This window comes from Pleurodeles waltl, chromosome 2_1, assembly GCF_031143425.1.
Source record: "Pleurodeles waltl isolate 20211129_DDA chromosome 2_1, aPleWal1.hap1.20221129, whole genome shotgun sequence".
Taxonomy (NCBI): Eukaryota; Metazoa; Chordata; class Amphibia; order Caudata; family Salamandridae; genus Pleurodeles; species Pleurodeles waltl.
In genome coordinates this window covers 530,034,074-530,041,957 of record NC_090438.1, presented here as the reverse complement: position 1 = coordinate 530,041,957, position 7,884 = coordinate 530,034,074, and positions in this window count along the sequence as shown.

Genomic DNA, 7,884 nt, shown 5'->3' with positions numbered 1-7,884 from the left:
TACAAGGATACGTTTAGGTCCTACAAGAAGAAGAAATCCCAAACATGGTTGGGATGTGTTGATTCTTATTGCAGGTCACTGGATGGTTGGGTGAAGGGCAGTAAGGTAACTACGTATGAGGAGCTTTACAATCTGATTGCTTGGGAGCACTTGTACAGTTTATGTTTTTCTGAGCTGCGCCAGCACCTGATTGACAGCAAGCTGATTGACCCCAGGAAGCTTGCGCAGGAAGAGGACCACTGGGAGAGCACCAGGGTCCAGAAGAGGTATGGGGGAGACCAAACCAAGGGTGGGCAGGGTCCGTCGCAGAAGAAAGGGGGGTAAGGGTAAATAGGGGGAGTTCTCTAAAGGACACCAAACTGATTCCCAGGGTAAGCCCCCAGTGAAAAGAAGCCATGGTTCTCCAAAGGGAAGTCAGTGGCAGGTGGTCCACCACGTAAGTGCTATGCATGTGACCAGGTGGGTCATGTGAGGGGGGACCCCAAATGCCCCAAAAGTAGATCGGCACCCACTAGTATGCCGTCCCAGGGTTTGGCCAGTCTAGCACTTGGGAAGGATTTGGTTTCCGGTGGGTGGGAACCAGCTGAGATGACCCTTGTCTCACTAGGGGACAGTGAGATGGTCCAGAGAACCCTAGTGCCTGAAAACACTATGAAGTACAGGCAGTGGGTGACCATTAATGGACAGAGGGTGGAGGCTCTGAGAGACACAGGAGCCAGCATGACTACAGTGAGGAGTCAGCTGGTGTCTGAAGAGCAGATAGCTCCCTGGATACTTCACCAAGTAGTTGCAGTGGACAACTCAGAGTGCCTGTGCAGAGTGGCGCAGGTTCCCTTTGAATGGGGGGGGTTCCACGTTCCTTGAAGGTAGCTGTGAGTCTAACCATGCCTGTTGATTGTTTGCTAGGCAATGACCTGGAGGATTCCCCTTGGAAGTAGGTGGAACACAGGTCTCACTTGAGGATGTTAGGTCTGCCTGGGTGGGTATGCATATCCACACGGTCAATGGCAGTCCGTCAGGTTAATAAGAGTCCCTGGAGCCTGAAACAGTGGCTCCTGCGGAGAGAAGAAACAGCGCACCCCGACCCGGTGAAAGGAGAAACGATGCACGATCCCGCTCGTGAGTGGAATCAACGCATCGCAAGCCCTTTTTGACGCGCAGTCGTCCGTGCGAGGTTATTTTTTACGCACCCAAGGTACTTTTTCACGCTGACAGCGTTAGTGTGTGTTTAAAACTACTTAAAGACTCCTTTTGCATTTTTATTGATAACTTGACTTGTGTATTATGGATTTTTGTCATTTCAGTCTTGTTTTGTTTAGATAAATATTTACTATTTTTCTAAACTGGTGTTGTGTCATTTTGTAGTGTTTTCATTAAGTTACTGTGTGTATTGGTACAAATACTTTACACCTAGCACTCTGAAGTGAAGCCTACTGCTCTGGCAAGCTACCAAGGGGGTAAGCAGGGGTTAGCTGAGGGTGATTCTCTTTTACCCTGACTAGAGTGAGTGTCCTTTCCTGAACAGGGGGTGACCTGACTGTCAACCAAAGACCCCATTTCTAACAAACCTCATTCAAACTCCAGTTGTTGACATTTTTTTGTGCGTAGCTTGGATTTGTGAATGTAACCTTTCCATTGACTGGCATGAAGATTATCATTTTTTCATCCTCAGATTGCCATAACACCTGCTTTCCTCAGAAAGGTCTTGAAATTGAACTTTCTTTAATCTGTTTTATGGTACAAATGCAGAAGGATCGACTTTATGATACTAAAGGCTTATAAGGATTTTCATAATGTCTTTAGTAAAAGAGACGCTGTCAGGACTACCAATCCTCAGGAACAGTACCACCCAGAGGCCCACCTTTCCAGCAGCTCCGCCTATGTGTACAAGTGTCCAGAGGAGCATAGTGGCTAAATTGGGGAAGGATATATAGAGTTGGTACACCTGTGAGGGAGATCTGCAAAGAGAAAATAATAGCTCAAATAATCACTGGGCAGCATGTAATTTGCATATGTAGGTATTTAGCTATGGTTAATACTCTCTGTACTCATGTGCCTTAAATAAACAGTGCATTGCATGCACAATTAATAGTGTCATCAAAGACAATATATTTCAATATTTAACTTGGAATAAACTATTCTTACATAACATCCTTATCTTCATTAATGCCAGATACATCACATGAAAGATTGCTCATTGACTTTTGGACCGAGTTTATTCACAATGTGTCACAACTCAAACAACATCACAAAAGACAGCAATAATAATAATTATAGGTCTCCTCCTCCCATGAAACAAATGGCATGTTTTCCAACAAGGAATGTTTTAAACATACAAGTATAGTTAGACAGAGTGAATCCGAATCATGTCCCCCTTGTAAATCAAGTTTCATGAAACTTCAATGCTACAAATATGGACACAGCACTAATGTTGCCAGGGAACTCTCACACAGTTTGTAAGTACAGTAAGCAGTATGTTGGAATCCCAAAAATTCTGCATACATGAGCACCAAATATCCCTTCGAATTCCTGTTACAGGACTGAGCAGTCTCAAACGAGCAAAATTTATAAGTGGTACTGAACAGCAAAAACCCGACACAATATACAAATAAACAGAGCAGGTACGGAACTGGCAATGCTTGCAAGGACGACCACCCACTCCTGACCACCGACTACAACCACATTCCCCAAACAAAAGCTCAACTTATCTTTGTATTCCACAAAGATTTACCGGTGCAATGTCAACACTGCAGGACATGATCCACGGATCCGTTGGAACAAATGATTCAGAATAACACACACCACCCCGTAATGCCTGACTCTTTAACTATCAGACCAATCAGTGCACATTCTCTTATTCTTCCAACTTTGGAGTTTTGCAATTATGATGGCCACGTTGGAGTACAAAGTGTTGAGGCAAAACCACCATGACTTTCCTTGTGGCTCATGCTGCTTCCAGCATAATCACTCATTCCTGTTTAGTTCTAGAGCAAAATGGGCATATGAACAACCCACCATGACAGAAACTCATCAAACTTCTGTTCCATCGCCCTCATACCGGCCTGTTGATTTTCTCCCAGGAGCAAAGATTGCTCATGGGTGGATTTTTCCTTTAACTGTACAAGAAAATAAGATCCTTCGAAACTACCTAACTAAAAACCTGCAAAAGGGTTTTAGACATAATTCCACTTCACCTTTGGGAGCCCAATTGTTTTTATTCCCAAACTGGGCAAGTGTGGTGTAAGTGTAGACCATGCTTAGACTACTGAGAACTCTTAATGCCATCATATTCTGAATTAGGTAACCTTTTCCATTAAGTTCTGTATATTTAAAAAGATAAAGTCAGCAAACATTGTTTCTAAGATTGACCTTAATTGAGCCTATAATTGTAGTGAGGATACAACCAGGAAATTAATAGAAGATGGTGTTAAACCCTAGTACGGGCACTTAAAGTTTTTGGTGATACCGTTTGGACTATACAACACAACTGCAGATTTCCAGCAGTTTATAAATACGATTTCCAAGATCTCATGGACATAAACATTATGATATACCTTGATGATATATTGCTCTTTTCAAGGGATCTAGTGGAATATTTCATACATTAGGAAGATTTAGAGAACATTCCCTCTTGCAAAGTTGGAAAAGTGTCTGAAGTGCCTGTAATGGCATTCCTGGGTTTCTGTATCTCACAAGAAGCAATAGAAGTAGATTTTGAGGAGGGCAAGGCTTTACATGATTGGCCCACACCAAGAACCATCAAAGAAGTTCAGATGTTCTTAGAGTTCTACAATTTCTGAAGGGCTTTTATATAGGACTTTTCTGAGATTGTTAGTCTCTGTTAAAAGCTCACTTGAAAAGAGGTTATTTTTCAATAGGGAAGAAACAAGAGATTGCCATTGAAACCCTTAAGGAAGAATTTGCAAATGCACCAATTTTCAGATATCCTCACTGTAATGTGCCCTTTATCACGGAAACTGACTGTTCGCTCTTGAGTATGGGACGATTCTGTCACCGAAAGATCCTAAAACTAATAAAATTCACTTTTGTCATATTATTCAAGAACTTTAACGGCTGTTGAAATCATCTACATCATTTATTTCAGAGAAACCATAGCAATAAAGAAATCCCTCTCCCACTGGAGATGTGGGGGACTAACAAACTGCATTTTGTAGTATGTTTAGTAGTATAATAATAATAATAATAATAATAATAATAATAATAATAATAATAATACGAACATATTACAAAATGTGATTCACAAACCTATGTGTCGAGATTCAGCCTCTGTCATTCCTATTATATTCTGTACAGAGGTTGCCACCTTGACTACGGAGTCATTTCACATATAAGTATTAATTTTAGCAGAAAATCTGGGAGGGAACAGAGAGAAATGACTAGAAAATAATGAATAGATACAATTAAAGGGGAGGGGTTAAGGGAGGAGTGAGAAGAGGTTAAGGGAAGATTAGGGAGTGGCTTAGGGAGAGTTATTCATCCACCCACAAAAGCCCATTCCAATACAAAAACAGCCAAAAAGGATGCAAAATCTTAAATGTACTCAATACAGCTCATAGCAGTAGTATGTCCACTGCCACACATGACATACAGCTGGTACTGCAATGCCATCCCATAGCAAATAATGGAAGAAGAAACATAAAAATAATACTGCATGCAAAATACTATTAAATCAAATTACATTCTTTAAAAGTTAAAAATATAAATAAAATAATGTATTGCTAAAATAAATCTAAATAGGACATTTAGGCCCTCATTATAACCCTGGCGGTCGGTGTTAAAGCGGCGGTAATACCGCCAACAGGCCGGCAGTTAAAAAAATGGAATCACGACCATGGTGGAAACCGCCAACATAGACAGCCACTTTAACACTCCGACTTCCACGGCGGTAGAAACAAACACCGCAGCGGTAACCGCCAACAGACAGGCTGAAGACAATGTACCGCCCACTGTATTAAACTGTTGATTGAACTACTGAGCATGTAAGTAGTCACTGACCACTTTATGATACTCATATATCCTATCACACAATGACAAATAGAGTACAATTGTGCATTTTCCCATTAGGAAGATGCCTCTGACCAGAAGATTCTAATCCTACACTGGATTCCCTAGATGAGTGCTGATATGTGGCCCCACCTATTTAGTAAACTACTGACACCTATTAAATAGGACTCTATTAATATGGATTTTTACATTATCCCTAGGTGCTACCAACCAGATTTTATTCCCAGTCCTGATGATGACCCACTTTTGATTTACGTCTACATTTGGGGTCGAAACGTCAAGATGATTTTGAATGTGGATTAAAACTGTAAAGAAATTCTATGTGACTTCAAGGCTTCATGGATTGACGGAGCCGTTGGAAGTCCATATTGTTCTTAAACAACCTTCTGTATATATTGTATATATCACCTTCACTTCCCTTCTCAATATTCACTTTCACTGTTCTTTTCTAAATAGGAGCACCTACCAACACACGTATAATTTCTTCTTGTTATAAAATGTAAAGAAGAAATGTTAGACCTGACATGCCTTAGGGTGGTCACCCCTAACTTTTTGCCTGCCTCCCTCCACTTTTTGGACTCTGTTTTTGCTGGCTTTTAGACTCTGCGCACTTTACCACTGCTAACCAGTGCTAAAGTGCATATGCTCTCTCCCTTTAAACATGGTAACTTTGGATCATACCCAATTGGACTATTTAATATACTTATAAGTCCCTAGTAATGTGCACTGTATGTGCCTAGGGCCTGTAGATTAAATGCTGCTAGTGGGCCTGCAGCACTGGTTGTGCCACCCACTCAAGTAGCCCCTTTACCTTGTCCCAGGCCAGCCATGGCAAGGCCTGTGTCTGCAGTTTCACTGCCACTTCGACTTGGCATTTAAAAGTACTTGCCAAGCCTAAAGCTCCCCTTTTTCTCCACATAAGTCACCTCTAATGTGTGCCCTAGGCAACCCCTAGAGCAGGGTGCTGTGTGGGTAAAAGGCAGGGCATGTACCTGTGTAGTTTACATGTCCTTGTAGTGTAAAACTCCTAAATTCGTTTTTACAGTATTGTGAGGGCTGCTCCCTTCATAGGCTAACATTGGGGCTGCCCTCATACATTGTTGCAGTAGCAGCTGCTGATCTGAAGGAAGTAGGAAGGTCTTATTTAGTATGGCCAGAATGGTAAAAAAATCCTGCTGACTGGTGAAGTTGGATTTAATATTACTATTTTAGAAATGCCACTTTTAGAAAGTGAGCATTTCTCTGCACTTAAATCTTTCTGTGCCTTACAATCCACGCCTGGCTAGGTTTAGTTCACAGCTCCTTGTGCATTTACTCAGACACACCCCAAACACAGGGTACTCAGCCTCACTTGCATACATCTGCATTTTGAATGGGTCTTCCTGGGCTGGGAGGGTGGAGGGCCTGCTCTGACACAAAGGACTGCCACACCCCCTACTGGGACCCTGGCAGACAGGATTGAACTGAAAGGGGACCTGGTGCACTTCTAAACCACTCTTTGAAGTCTCCCCCACTTCAAAGGCACATTTGGGTATAAAACAGGGCCTCTGCCCTACCACCTCAGACACTTGCTGGAGAAGAAACCTGAACCAGAAACTACATCCTGCCAAGAAGAACTGCCTGGCTGCTCAAAGGACTCACCTGTCTGCTTTCTACAAAGGACTGCTGCCTTGCTGTTGGTCTGCTGCCTTGCTGGACTCTTGTCTGGCTGTAAAAGTGCTCTCCAAGGGCTTGGATAGAGCTTGCCTCCTGTTCCCTGAAGTCTCAGGACCAAAAAGACTTCTCTTTTTCATTTGGAGTCTTCATGCAGCGAAGATTTTGATGCACAGCTTGCTCCGCGGCGAGAAACTCGGCGCACACCGACGCTGATCGACGCAACGCCTTCGGGGCGACCGTAACTTCGGTGCACGGCCTCGCAAGGACAACGTCCCCCGACTTCCAGAGGGGAAATCGACGCGACGCCTGCCGCGAGAACGAGAATTCCACGCACAGCCTTCCGGAACGATGCGCAGCCGGAAAACAAGCCGAAGAATCCACTCACAGACCCCGGGACATCTGGTAATCCCGCGAACCACAGAAAGAGACTGTCCGTGAGCCGGAAAACGACGTGTGTGCAGGGGAGAAATCGACGCACACACCATTTTTCCACGTATCTCTTCTTCTGCGGCCCTTGGCGGAGATTTTCCACTTTAAACCAGGTACTTTGTGCTTGAAAGAGACTTTGTTTGCTTTTTAAAGACTTAAGACACTTAGGGGGTCATTACAACCTCAGCGGTCTTTTTGACAGACCGCCGAGGGACCGCCGTGCTGAAGACCGCCAGTGGTGGCGGTTTTCCGCTCGGCGTATTATGACTATTGGCAGCTCTACGTCGTTTTTCCGATGTAGAGCCGCCAACAGCCATAGTGACGGGCGGCGGGGAAGTGGAGGTTGCTCCACCTCCACCGCCACGCCAACAGAACACAGCCCAGTGAATCACGTCCTGTGATTCTGCGTGGCGGTGTTCTGTTGGAGGTGTGGTGTCGGTGGAGCTGCCCCCATGGCTCCCGTCCCCTCCCGGAGGATCGACGGAACAGGTAAGTCGACCGTCCGTTAGGGGAGGGGGGTGGGGGGTTGTTGTGTGTTGTGTGCGTGCATGGGGGTGTGCGTGGGTTTATGAAGAGGGGGTGTGTGAGTGCGTGTATGCTTGCTGGGGTGTTGCGTGTTTTGGGAATGAGTGTGTGTATGTCTGTGGGTATGTCTGTATGGATGTGTGCATGTATGTTTGAATGTGGGTGTGTGTGTCTGACTGTGTGTGTGGATGTTGGCATGTGTGTCGGTGTGTGTGCGTGTATGTGTGTTGGTGGTGCCTGCGTGCGTGT